A 14831-nucleotide genomic window follows, 5' to 3' on the forward strand; every position below is an offset into this window, starting at 1 on the left:
GCCGCGCATCTGTATCCTAAAGATCTTTTTGAGGAATGAATAGGAAGATGAGTTGTTTTGGGGTTCACTGAGGACTTCGAGAAGCGCTACGCATCTGCCAAATCACATCCCAGTCCTCAGTTTCCTTATCTGTGAAGTGGGGGCGTGACTAAGGAAAGAAAAATAAGAGCCGGGAACTCGAAGCTTTCCCGGGGCTCTATATAGAGCTCCGGCGTTTCCGGGACGGCTGGCGGCATCTGGCCGCCCCAAGGGCCCCAAGATACGGTAATCCCAAACAATACTCGGGGTCATTGTTTACAGTTATAAAACACATTCTGTCCTGAGCTCCATCCCCAAGGACTCGCGCGCGTGGTGAGCCGCGGTGGCCAGACAGCTCGCTTTTCTGCAGCTGCTCTCCCGGCAGAGTGCAGCTCTGCAGGCCCGCGAATAGGGTGTGGGGCGGGCGTACACGCACGCACCAACCGTGGGTGCCTGGCTTTTTTTGTTTTGTTTTGTTTTCCTTTTCCCTTCATCCCTGCGTCCTGGCCTGCCTGGGTGTTTACGCGCCTCTCTCAGCAGGACTGAGTAAATGCAGTCCTTTGACGCAAAACGGATCAGCCCTGCCCCGGCAGCGGCAGCAAACCCCAGAAAACTGGGGGTGGGGACGGGGGCAGGGCACAGAAAAAAATCGTGACACTTTCCCACTCGCCTCGCCCTGTGCCGCGCGGGCCCTCGATCGCCCTAGAGAAATTGGGGGGGTGGGGGGTTGTTGGAACGTGAACAAACTGGGGGCGCGGCCGGGCTGCGTAGGGGCCTCCCCGAGGAACCGCGTGTCACAGCAGCAAGAATAGACGCACTTTTGGTTTTCCTTTGAGCGGCACCGGCTGTCCAGCCCTCCCCCAGCCCGCACTCAATAATCGTGTGCTTCTGGGTCTCTCCCACACAGCCCTTCCAGTAACGCGGGGGGAAAAAGGAGGGGGGAAGGAGAATAGGAGCTTCCTCCAAGGCCTCCGTCGTCCCGGGCGCGCCCAGCCACCAGCAGGCGCCGCCGGGAGCGCGCCTCCGGGCCAGCGCAACCTCGCGCCCTCGCCCGCCCCCGCCCGGACCCGCTTCCCCGGTCCTTTCCTTTCTTGTGGCTTCCCGTAAAGCCCAGCAGCCCCCAGACGTCTGCAGAGCATCACGGAATCTGTGCTGATGCAAGTCGCCGGCCTCCCTTTGGTGCGCCCCGGCCTGCCTGCGAGAGCTTTGATCCCCTGCCTGGCCCCGCTCCCGAACGTGTGCTGGTTTCCCCGTGCCTGCCCGGGAGACCTGCGTTCCACAGTCTAGGCCACCTTTCAGTCCTGTGGCACCAGAGGCAGAGCTGCGCCCCAGTGCTGCCCCGGGATTGGCCTCCCTGACTTCAGTGGATGCCTGAATTTTGCCTTGTCTAAACCCAGTTCGGCGGCGCCGACGTGGGAAGACATTCCCGGGGGCACGCAGTTAGGAAGGGCCTGGAGTAAGATGCTAAAACCGGGGATTAAGCCCCAGTGTCTCAAATCTTAAAGAAAACAGACACTGTCTCTTGTAATCCTCACAACAAACATTTGAGGTGTCTCTCATTCCCAGGTGTCGGTTCAAGAAAGTAACGTTAAGTAACTCGTCCAAGGGAACTGGTCAGTGTGCAGTAACGAGTTGGGAGTACACCCTGAATCGGACAGATTCTGCCCGGTCCCTCCGCCCCCCGCATTACCTGCCTCCTACCGGAATGTCTTTCTGGCTTTCTAAGCCTGGACTTCATTTGTTCATGGCTTTAACTGACACTTAAAAGTGCTCTTTCTTTCTCTTCTGAGTAAATATGTGGAGGGAGGGAAGGTCGGAGAGCAGCCGAGGTGAGGAAAAAAATAATAGTCCGGGCTGATTTTTCACTGCCTCTCTGGGTGTCTGGACCCTCCCACACCCCCCCACCCCCTGCCAGTTGCCTTGTTTGCCTGTCCAGCCCAGGCTGTCCTTGAAAGACGTGTTGATTCTTACAGTGGTTGTCACCCATCAGAGCACTAAGCACTTTGGAAGACCTTTCTCATATATGGCTTCACTTGTCTTACAGCATCCCTAGGAGGAGCTTGGACAGCCGTTGGCCAGACCCCGGATTGTCGAAGCAAAGCCAAAGAAAAAACGGCAAAGCAGCCTCCTCAGTAGGTCCAGCCTGTGGATGTTTGCCGCTGAACGCAAAGCCGACTCACATGACCTTAAACTCAAGATTCTGCCAACCTTGACAGTCTCCAGATTCTGCTCCTCAGTGAGAAACCTACCCTCCCACACTGCCGGGAGGATTCTGCAATCATAACCTTATAGTAAATAGTGCGTTTGGATGCTGTCTTAACGTTCTGAACACATTTCAATTTGAAGCCCGAGTCTTGGTTAGGGTTCCTACGCTGTGGTAAAACACCACAACCAGAAACAGCTTGGGGAGGAAAGAGGGTTTAATTTTGCTTAGTCGTCCACATCACAGAAGTCCTGGCAGGAACTCAAGGCAGGAACCTGGAGGCAGGAACCGAAGCAGAGGCTGTGGAAGAATACTGCTTACTGGTTTGTTCCTTCTTTAGTCTGCTTTCCTATATGGTCCAGGACACCTCCCCGGCCTGCCCCTGGGTGGCATGGCCCCCAGTAAGCTGGACCCTTCCACATCAATCTTTAATCCAAAGAATGTATTACAGACTTGCCTCCAGGCAATCTGATGGTGACATTTTTCTCAGTTGAGGTTCCTCTTCCTAGTAACTCTAGCTTCTGTCACGTTGTCCCAAAAAACAAAAACAAAGAACAAGCAAAGACAAAAACACCCAGGACAACCTGTTTAATATAGAAGTTCCTGAGTTTTCTAAGGACCTACCTATACATTTGTCAGGAGGTCCTCAGCAAGCAGGTTTCAGATCAAATGGTTCAAAGGAAAAGGTCATTGTGGTAAAGCTTCTTGGGAGGTGGTTGGGGGTGGGGTGGGGAGAGTGAGGGGGTGAAGAAACAGGGAACTTGATATATCTAGTATCTGGCGACAGCTGAAAACAGACCACCAGTAGAGTGGCAGGGAGAAATACCCCCGTTAAACTGTTCAGAGCCACTAATCCTGAAGGGGGTGTGTTTGTGTCTGTCAGGTGTGGGGTTCCAGGAAAGGCCCAGAACTGCTATTGTTCCAAAGGGACCCACAAGGGAGTGGGGTGCGGAGTGAACTAGATGGCTTTTCCCTTTGTGGCCATACACCACCTTCTTGAGGACTAAAGGGCACTTAGAGTGTATGTATTCTGAAATAGAACACATACACTTCTCCCAACATATACTGGAGATCTACATAATCATAAGCTATGAAGACAAAAACTAGCATGGTGGCGTACACCTATAATCTCAGGAGAAAGCAGGAAGATCAGGAGTTCAGGGTCATCCTTTATCTACATAGTGAGTTGAAGACCAGCCTGGGCTACGTGAGCCTCCCTCCAAGGCAGGGAGGAGACAAGTCATACTTAATAAAATGTTCTATCGTATGGGTTCTGAGGACCCAACTGGGTCCTCTGGAAGAGCAGCCTGTGCTCTTAACCACTGAGCCATCTCTCCAGCCCCAGGGCAGCTCAAAACTGTCTGTAACTCCAGTCCCACAGGATCCAACATGCTCTTCTGGTCTCCCAGGGCACTGCACACATGTGGTCCACAGACATAGATGCAGGCAAAACACTCAGACACACCAAATGATAAATAAAATGTACATCGAGTGGACGGTAGAGGTGCCTGTGTGTATATACATCAAACAACTCACGGACTGTACCCTTAAGGTTGCAGAATTCTATTCACTCTGCTGAACTGTATTACCCTCAATAAAACTCAGCAATAAACAAAGCCCTCTGTGGCCTCAGCCCTCATATAGAGTTATAGCCCTATACCAAGTAACCATGCTTTGGCCAACAAGTGTCTGGGGGACATCATGACTGTCTGACTTTGGGTCAGTAGACTCTACAATGTTCACACAAGGAGCAAGTGACACATCTCTCAGAAAGTGTTGCCACTGCAAAGTATTACATGACTGCAAATTAAAATTTGGGCAAGCGATTTTGGAAATTATGTACAAATAATGCCCTTCTGTGCCCACCCCCACCCCCAGTGCAGACCCTGGAGGCTAAGTAGAAGTTCTGCCCTGGAATCAGGAAGGTGAATCCCCCTGCAACGTGTGTGTGTGTGTGTGTGTGTGTGTGTGTGTGTGTGTGTGTGTGTGTGTGAAAGCTGGATACATTCCAGAGATAGAGTGATGGATGCAGGTGCTATCATTCTGAAACATCTCTGAGTCAGAACAGAAATCACCCCTGGTAGAACGTCTGTCAGGTCCTGAGGGGAAAATGACCAACTTCTGTGCCTCTCCATTTATTCCTAGAACCATGCAAGGAGAGCTGATAGGGGGTTTGGCAGAAATTGGAAAGCTGATAGCCAAGCGCACATTCCATTGTGACCTGGCCAAGGGTTTTGACATCTGCACGGGGAGGCTGGACTGATTTTGTTCTGTCTCGGAGCAGGGGAGGCAGAGAAGCCCTTTAGGGAGTGAAACTCTCCCCTCCATCTGGACCAGGCTCCTTCCAGGCATCTCACTGGAAACCCTACTCTTCTAACTCACTTGTTATGAGGACCCAGAATACTGAGGGAAGGCTCTTTCGTCACACATGTGACATGAGTTTCTCCTGACAGGCGCTGGCTGTAGGTTCTAACCACTTCTTTCTTGGTTTGGACCCAGGACTCTCCAGGGGCTCTATAGCCACCTGTCAGCCTGATGGGCAGGATCTGCTCTGCACTCTCTGGGAAAGCAGAGAGCCTGGATGTGCCCTGAATGCAGGCACCGTGCAGTCTGAGAAAAATATAGGCAAATGCCCATAGAGGAGTCACAGAGCAATAATAATGGGAACGTCTATAAATCATTCACAGGACATACTTGAACCAGCTATTACTTTAACTGGGTCACACTATTATATCCCCAGCAACCTTAAGGCAGCCATCTTACTGTGACCATTCAACAGTGGGGAAGGTGGATCAGGATCAATCAACTTTGTCCACGTTTTCAGAGCTACAAAGCAATCAAGGTGGATGTCAATCCTGACTTCTGGCCCGGGAGTCTTGGCATGGATGACGGTTAAGAACTGTTGCATGGGTGAATAATTACCAAAATGTGCTGTAAGGAGTTCTCAAAGAATCCTTAAGGTGCATTTTTAAAAGAACTATTACTTTAGAATAACATCAAAGCATTTTGTATGAGCCATTCTGTACTCACAGTCTGGTTACTAGAACAGAACCTTATCCTTTAATAGTCTGGATGGTAGATGGAGCCCCCATTATGGGCCACATGTTCTATGTTGCTAGGCTGTTCCTAGAATAAACACCATGTCCAAAAGCAACTTGGGAGGAAAGGGTTTGTATGCCTTACAGGTTACAGGTCCTCTCAAGCCGGGGACCATGGCAGAATGCTGCTAACTGCCTTGCTCTCCCTGCTTAATCAGCTTGTTTTCTTATATAGTCCAGGCCCATCCACCCAGAGACGGCACCTCCCACAGTGGCCCGGGCCCTCCCCCATCAATCATTAGTTAAGAAAATGCCCCACAGGCCAGTCTGATGAAGGTAATTGTTCATTTGGGGTTTCCTTTTCCCAGGTGACTATAGCTTGTGCCGCGTCAACAAAAACCGAGGTGCACATCCTATCTCCCAGATGAAGAAACCGAGGTTCAGGGGGCCATGGAGAGGTAAAGGTGCTTGCCACCAAACCTGAGTTTGAGCTCAGGGACCCACACAGTAGGAGAAAAGGCAACTTCCACAAGTTGTCCTCTGACCTCCACACATGCGAACTGTGTGTGGCACCCACACACACTCACACAAATGGACTAAATAAATATAGTTGAGATTTAGGTAAGGCGAGTCATAAATTCAAGGTCACCCCATGAGAAGCCAAGAGTCACTCAGGGGAAGGCTAGGAGCAAGAGCCCCCCATAGCCGATCTCAGGACTCCATCCAGCTGGGTTGAGCCTGCTCCCTTTGCCTGGCCCCCCATCCCTCTCCTTCCTGTGGTGACTGCATCGATCTTCTTTTAGGAAATTTCCCCAGCTCCCCACCTCATGGGCCACGGCTGACCCTTGAGCTCTAGAGTAAATGCACGGGCACACGATACAGGTCAGGCTAACAAAACGTCTCAGGCTGCAGTCACTGACTGTGACAGGGCTAAAGGGATAGCTCAAGACCCAAGATTGCTATGTGACAGTCAGACCTGGGACACTGGCTAGAAACCCTTTAAAATTAGCAATCTTTTTGCTACCTCTCTGGGCTGGGCTAGCCACCTAGCGGGAAGCAGACCTGAATGGTAGAGCAGAGTCTGGTAACAGAATTCCACCACCTGCCAGCGTCTCCCTGAACTTGTAAATTCTATGACAAAAACCTCCCTTTTCTGCTCAAATCTCTTGGAGAGGAGTATCACTCGCAACTAAAATGGTCCTGAATGCTTCCCTGTGAACATACAAAGAGCACCCACCGGAAGCACCTATTGTTCACCAGACCTTTCTAGAAACACAAAGATAGGGAAGAGAGTATCACTCTTCGGAGAATTTGGCACGTGAATGGGAAACAGTCTCAGCTTTAAAAGTAAGCCAACGGGACCACACCGCACGGTTTTCTCTGGTTATTGCAGAAGGTTGGAGCATATTTGCCTGTATAGCCGTGAACTTGGCCTCGGGAATCTGATAGGATTGGGGGGAAAGGTTGGGGGAAAGTCTAGGACAGACAGAATTCGGAAGGGTCTACGTCCAGAGAAGCCTGGGTCCAGGGGTAAGAGCTGATAGACTGACGGATACCGGAAGAATGGTCTCAAATATACAGTCTGTGGTGGGTGGAGTAGGTAGAGTATGGTCCTGAGGTGTCTCCAGATACCTTCTAGAAGATAGTTCTAGAAGAACTAGGCTTGTTGGGAATGACTTCGTGGGCAAGCTTAGGCTACAATGAGTGCCGGTATTGGGGGAAGTTGATTAAACTTCAGCAAGAGGCCCCCAAAGCCACGGCAAGTTCAGGGCAAGTGTTTAGAAAGAGGCTCTGGCGGTATGGTAGACGCTAAAGGCCATTCAGAAACCAATGGGAGTCTAAGTCAGCTGTCCCTCGAAAGACCGAGGAGCGTCCCACCCGTCATGGGAGTCTACCATGGAATACTCACCCAGATGGTTTCCAATGAAAAGCCAAGGTAAGGCCAGTGCATCCAGAAGCATCCAGCTTGAGAGGGAGGGAGGGAGGATGGGAGGCAGGAGGGAGCAGGGGTGGAGTGGGGAGAGGGGGCAGAAATGGGGGTGGGGGAACAGAGCTTCAACGGTAGGCCTGAATCCCTTTTCTAAGTACACCATTTACAAAGCGCTCACACAGACTGGATATTAGATGCTGCCCAGAATTATCCTCAGTTTTGTTAGGTGAGATAAGGGCATGGATTGTATTATATAAAGTAATATTATTTAGAGATACATACTGAAGAACATGGGATGACTGGCCTAAAATTTGAGGGGTTTCTGTGCTAAGGATTAAATACGTTTCTTGTGCGTGTTAAACACTGAGCCACATTCCTGGCCCCTGTTTTTGAGTTTGCTTTAAAATATTTCAGCTAAAAAGGAAGGAAATATTTCTGTATGTTCCTGCATGCCTGCACATTCTGTATGTATATGTTTTATACTATACATAGATCCGTAGCTAATTAACAAATAGAACTTTGAGCAGAAGAATCCAGACACAACACACTACATATCATTCCATCCCATAAGTCCTGTTCTGAAGGCAAAGTGAATCTATAATCTAGATGTTAGATTCCAGAATGTGGTTGACCTTGTGGGATCAGGGTTGGGAATGAGGTTTCTGTGTTGGCTTGGGTCCATCTGTTTCCTGACTGGGTAAGATGTGCATAGGTGTGTTGTGAAACATGTCGCTATGCACAGGACTTGTGTGCCATATGTAGGACTTATGCTTCAGTAAACGTACCCCCCAATCTACCATTGCACACAGAGACTGGGGGTTGGGAGACTGAAGCAATCAGGGATCTTCCATGGCCAGGGTATGAAGAAGATGCAACTGGAAGGCGCATTAAGCCTAAGTTTTCTAATCAGTTTTGAGAAAGGCCTTTCATGGACCAAGGGGCACATATAATGGGCCACACTGAAGCATCGAGCTTCAAGCTGATCACCCTTGCTGCAGGACAGAGAACAGGAGGGCAAGAGCATATACCAAAGAACAGAGGCTTCTGAGGCCAAGTTCACTGACCGCTCCAACTGTCTGGGGTAGATTCAGATGCAAGGTGCAAGGTCGAACTAGACTCAGCCAGGCAGCCCAAGCATGCCACCCAAGGAGGGAGCCAAGTTCTGCCAGAATCCCTGCTAATTCCCTCTGAGCATCCGCACAGTCCCTCCTGACATGGCGTGGACCAGCTGCCGTGGGTCACTTGGCACGTGCACTGCCCCATGGGGCACACCAGGTGCCTGGGGAACAAGGCTGGGTTAGCTCCACCAATAGCACATCCTATGGTTTCCTGTTGGGGACTCATGAGCTCTTGAGAGGGGAGGGGACGGTCCTGGAAAGAAAGTAGCAAAGGTGGGAGGGAGGGAGGGAGGGAGGGAGGGAGTCCCCTGGCTTTGCTTTTGACAAAGCTGTGGTGTTTTTAGAGACCTGGTGTGTGTGTGTGTGTGTGTGTGTGTGTGTGTGTGTGTGTGTGTGTGTGTGTGTGTGTGTAGGGGTCTGATTCTGTATCTGCCTACGGATGCAGACAGGGCTAGTGATTTAGACTGAAGAGCTGTGGGTTAGAAGCCTGACCTGCTACCCTATAGCAAAGGAAGTCTGGCGGTTCCCGGACCTCTCCACACCTCCCTTCCCTCCCTTGTGATGTGTGGTGATAGTAACATCAGGATCTTAGATCAGAATGGCAAGAGGCCTCAGCAAGTAAAGCCACCAAACCCGATGACCTGAGTTCGATTCCTACCAAGTGGGTGGGAGAAAACCAGCTCCCACGGGTTGTCCTCTGACCTCTGTTGGAGCATACGCCCACAAACATACACATACACCCAAAATAAATAAATAGCATGTAATGAAGGCTCTTTGAGCCACTACAAGGGTTATGTGTGCATATATTTGTTGAAATTATCATTCTCTGTCCATTTATTTATACTCCAACTTATTCCCCAAAGAGCCTCTTGTGGCTGTGGGGAAGAGTTGAAAAAGCAGCCTGGGAAGGACTTGGCATGCGATTAATGCTCACAGGACTGCATTCTGCCCCTGCCTATCTCGTAAGGCTCAAACGGGATAACATTTCTAAAAATGGCTTGTAGACTGGGAAATTCCATATACAGGACAGCTAGAGGAAGTGGGAGAAACGGAGGGAATCAGAGGCGGGAAGACACACCCAGTCATCTTCCAAGCAAGACATGGGATTCCTGCACCCCTGAGCCTTCCATTGCCCCGGGGGCCACTAGGAGTATGGGCACATTCAGGAAGAGCCCTGTCTATAAGATCCAGCAGTGTCAGAGCTGGAAGGGACCCAAGGGCTCCTTGGAGCAACTGTTGTCCCCCCCCCTCGCCCCCCCATACTATTAGACACATCTGAGAACTGAAGGCCGGCGGTGGGGCGGGGAGCACTGGCCTTCAACTCTGACAAGTGTCGAAGAGCTTGCTTTAATGGTCACCCAGAGTGGCAGAGACAGAGCTGCGGCAGACACCAGGTTCTTGACACCAAGCATAGGACGCTCTTTCCAAGCTCACGGTCCTTGCACATCACCCTCTCTCTGGCTGGGACACCTGGAAGCACATAGAATAGCTGGACTCTCTCTCTCTCTCTCTCTCTCTGTGTGTGTGTGTGTGTGTGTGTGTGTGTGTGTGTCCCCGCCCAAAGTGTGCCTGGGGCTCCACCCCCGAGCCGATGTGCCAAGGGGCTCCTGCACAGCCCCTGCAGCCAATGAATGTAACCGCCAGGAGTAAACACAGAGCCTTATTGTTAGGGGCAGCCATTGCTGCACTGGGCGGGGCATTTATTTATTATCGCGATTATTTCTTTTCATTAACAGAAAGCAAACATTTCCCCACCCGAGGAACTGGAAGGCTACCACCTGGACCAGAGGAGAGATGATGTCTCTCCAGACACATTGGAGAGCAGATTCGCCCTTCCTAAATGGCTCTTTCATCACATCCAGGTCAAGCGAGGGTAAGAAAGGTTCAGGTCAGATCTAGGAAGAGTTCCCGCACCACCAGATGCAGAGGTGAAAACTAACAACAGAAGCCCTGGCATGGGCCTTGGGCAAAATATTATGCCATATTCCATACCACTGCTGACCGTCTTCTGTAAAATGTTGGAGGTGGTAAGAATTAAATGATAGACATGCGGGGGTTGCTAATGTGGTACCCAATATGCAGTTGCCCAACAAACAAAGGTAAAGTTATATTTAAAGGCAATGTGAGCCTGGCAGTGCTGGTGGTGGTGGTGGTAGTGGTGCACGCCTTTAATACCGGAACTCGGGAGGCACAGGCAGGTGGATCTCTGTGAGTTCGAGGCCAGCCTGGTCTACAGAGTGAGTTCCAGGAAAGGCAGGGCTACACAGAGAAACCCTGTCTGGGAAAAACCAAAACTAACTAACTAAGCAATGAAAAAAGCAATGTGAGCCCTGCTTTGGCAGGGATTGTCCAGCTCGGGTGCTCCCAAATAGCTGCTCTCAGGCTAAATAAACAGAGCAGAGGGCAAGAGCCCAGGTGTTCCAGATGTAATCTCACCGAGAGGTGTGTGTATGGGGTCAGAGGGGACAAATTCATTGACCTGTTAGGGTCACACTTTCCCTAGTGCAACTCTCATTTCATGGTCTCCAGCCCGGCTCTGTGGCCCCAGGTTGGAGTCCCTGCCCCCACCTTGCCTGTGTGTGTGAGTCATCCCAGGCCTCTCCCCTTTCCCTCAGGACAAGCCCTTTTCTCCTCCCTCCGTCTTTCCTATCCTTCCTGATCCCGTTGCACAAGATCCAACTTCTGAGATTTATTCAGAATTTTTTTTCTCCCAGAAAAAAAAAAAAAGCAGGATGTAGGTGTAGGTGAGGTCCTTCAGTGTCGCCTTTTAAAAGTTTCCAGAGGCTGTGGGCTAAGGAAGGGGAGCTAGGCAGGCAGCATTGAGTCTGAGGTGGCTGGAGGTCTGGATCCCTGGGGACAGGACCACAGGAAAAGTTCCTTCCTCCCCTTTCTTCTCTCGGGAGGATTTCAGAAGCAGGCAGGGGTTGGAGAGGCCTGGGCCATAGGAGTCGTCTGTGGCTCACCTCATGTGATTGTTCATAAAGAACCTCTTACTCAGCGGGCGGTGGTGGCGCACACCTTTAATCCTGGCACTCGGGAGGCAGAGGCAGGTGGATCTCTGTGAGTTCCAGGCCAGCCTGGGCTACAGAGAGAGAGTTCCAGGACAGCCGGGACTGTGACACAGAGAAACCCTGTCTCGAAAAACCAAAGCAGGGGGTGGGTGGAAGACCTCTTACTCCTAGACTCTTGAATCCCATCCTCTGAGGGGTTCCTTTCCCCCAGCAAGATGCTTAGGGACTGTGCTGGGGAGGGAGTCAAAACCTATGAACTCGACTATTTGACCGTGAGTGCCGGAAGAGGCCCTGGAAACCTCTCAGGTTGACATTTCCCACTGTGCTGAGGAAGTTTTGCCTGGTGCGAAAGGAAGATGACCGCTGATAAAAGAACTCTGGTGTTTGTTTGTTTGTTTGTTTGTTTGTTTCCAGTAAGTTTGGACAATGCGATGTGAATAGAATTTCTTCACTCAAGACTTCTCAATATTCCAGGGGGATGTGACGACCTCTGGGATGTGTGTGTGACTCAAAAACAGCCCATGAAACAGTGAGTCAGCTGCCCTCTGGTGTTGTGAAAGGAAACTGAGGCAGGCGATCCGAGAGACAGAGTCACCAGGGAGCCCGGGGTTGTTCTTTGCTTAACATCAAAACTAATTAAAACACACACACACACACACACACACACACACAATATAATAGACAGAGGTGGCATGCAGCAAAATGGCCCGACATTTAAAGGCACCTGCCGCCAAAATGGACACCCTGTAATATCTACACGGTGGAAGGAGAGAGCCCACTCCTGAAAGCTGTAGTCTGGTCTTTGTGTGTGTGTGTGTGTATGAATAGGAATAAAAATATATATGCCTAATGGGAACGGTGATGGGAGTCTGTAATCCCCACACCCCAAAGACCAAGGTAGGAGGGTTGAGAGTCTGTGGCCAGCTTGGGTCATATGGAAAGACTATAAACAAACAAACAAAAAACCTGCTCATCCTCTTCATGATTTTTTTTTTCATTGTGATTGGGGGCAGAGGATGTGGGAATTGAGAGCTGATTTATTTACACACATAGGTTCTAAAGGCCAGGAGGTTCCTGTTGCGTAGAATTATTTCAACGCCTCCTAAGCAAGAACTTTGATCAGACAGACCTCTTTGGAGGTGGATGCAGCCATCTGGTTGAGTCGTGACCCCCACCACCACCATAGAGGGTTCCACGCCACGGTTGACCGAACAGGGGGTGGAGCGACAGGTCAGAAGGGAAGTCCTCATCAAGGCGACATTCACAGTCACATCCCCAGAACCGGTGACTATCTTGGGGAAAAATGAGTCTCTACTGATGTCATGATAGAAAGACTCTTGAAATGAGTGCTCGTCTGAGTGGACCCTAAGTTTAAGACGGAGGGCAGAGGCACCTGCAGAGAAGTAAGCAATGTCAAACTAGAGACTGCTGCAGCCACCAGCTGGGTGCTGGCAACAACCGGAGTCGCTTAAGAAACAAGGAAAAGCCCCTCCGTGTTCTAAAGGTCAAAACTAGGACCAGCGGGTAAAGGTGGCTCCCAGAGCCATGAAACAGACTTCTTTCTTGGTTTTGGACGAGGGAGAGGGGAGTGCAGGAGAGGGGCTACACTGTATGAGGTTTGGGGTCCTTCCGACACCGGCACTCCGCCAGCACCCCTCAAGGATATTGGTGATGCGGTAATGAGGAAGCTGTAGGATTTTCCTATCTGTCCCGGGAAGAGGAAGCCATGAGTGCTAGCCACAAGACAGGAAGAGCAAGCTGGCCGCTTGCAAAGTTAGTCCCTTAGAGGACTCCCAAGCCACTTCTGGGCCTGTAGGGTATTGGGCTATCTCCTCTAAGTGGCCTGCCAGGCAGGTGGCCTTCAGCACTGGGTAAGGAACTAGACAAGGACAGCAGCCTCCGGCTTAGTTGACACCAGGGGATTGCTGAATTCCACACCATGCCTGGGACGTCAATTTGTCCTGGAACTTTGCCTCAGTGACAGAAATCAGCCCAGAGATAACTTCTCCCGCACCCCCCCCCCCCAACTAGCCTGTCCCCGGCACCTCGATCCACGCATGCGCTTTTACACGCACCCAGGAACTCTGTCACAGCAGCCTCTCTGCCCGGAGACAAGCGATAACATGCCCTCCTGCCCGCCTCTTCTTGCCTTTCGTCCCTGGCAAATTAAGACCAAACCCAAGTTGCAGGGCAAAGCAGGATCAATTTCCAGGCAAAGGAGTAGGCTGCGGTTTGAGTGTCTCAGCCGCAGCTTGCGGAGACCTGGGAGACCTCGGGACAGGACTGAGAGGGGTGAAGCCCCATCGGATTTCTCAAAGCTACGGGTGACCCACATGTCTGCAGCTGTTGGCAAAGCAGGTCCTGTCACTTGGTCCCTAAAGCCGGGAGCTGGGTGTTCCTTTCCTCCGGGGAGTTGGGGGGGTGGAGGGGGGGCACACAGAATGAGTTTTGTCCACCTGAACGATGGATGCTCTGGGCAGAAGTCCCAACCGGGGCGCACCTGTGTGTGCAGTCTGACTGGATTATCCAGAGCTTAGCGCCATGGGCGTCCTCCCCCCCCCCACTCCCTCAGGGTAGGGAGGGCTCCCGTGGCTGCTGCCGCCCAAAGTCAATCACAGCCCCCTGCTTCCCTGGAAGCTACTTTCAGGGGTGACCCCTCTTGGCTTCTGGTTTACCTTTTCCCACTCCCCAAAGTCCTCACAAACCCTCATAACCATCCATCCCCAAGGTTGAGAGGGGCAGGCATCCCAGCACCCCTCCGCAACCCCCCCACCCCCCACCCTGCGTTCTAGGTCAGAAATGTTTTGTAACCAGCCTTGCTTCTGCGCGGGGAGACGCTTGCTTGCAGGGTTGTTTTGTTCAGCTGGGCAGGGTTGAGCCGAAGCCCCCCCCCTGTCCTCAGCTGCCTTCTCCACCTCCCTTCACCACCCTAATTTCAGGCTCAACTGTGCGTGTTTAGGGCTTAATTAAACTCCTGTCTTGCTTTCAGTAGAGACACTTTCTGCCCCAGGGAGTTGCTACCGTGCTTTGTGGGGAAGGCAGGTCTGAGCAGGCTTCTCTAGAGATGATCTGCTGTGAGAGGGAGAGAACATGCCTTCTGGAAGCGGCTGGGCATGGCTGCCCAAAGGGAGCCACCTTGGCCTCCCTGGCTGAGGGGCTCGCGAGCACCCAGGAGCCTCCCCACCTCGGCCTCCACCAACCTCACTTGCCCCTGCTCCGTGATTCCAGGTCGGGCTGACCTGGTCACCCTGCTCTCCAGCGCCCTGGCCCGCCCCGCCCTGTCCTGCCTTGCCCAGCCAGCCAACAACAGCCTTCACCACCACCACCCACCCACTGCTGGCCACACCCTGGCCTCACTGTCCCCAGAGTCCTATGGGAACAGGTTTCCACCCCAAGGGACTTTGGACCCCTCCCTTGAGCCCTCAAGAGGCTGTAAAAAGCCAAACAAGGATGCTGTGCAATCCAACCTGAGAATGGATTCTGCATGCAGTCCAGAACTTTCTAGACAACATC

The sequence above is a fragment of the Peromyscus leucopus genome, chromosome 22 (assembly GCF_004664715.2).
Source record: "Peromyscus leucopus breed LL Stock chromosome 22, UCI_PerLeu_2.1, whole genome shotgun sequence".
In the NCBI taxonomy this organism is placed as follows: Eukaryota; Metazoa; Chordata; class Mammalia; order Rodentia; family Cricetidae; genus Peromyscus; species Peromyscus leucopus.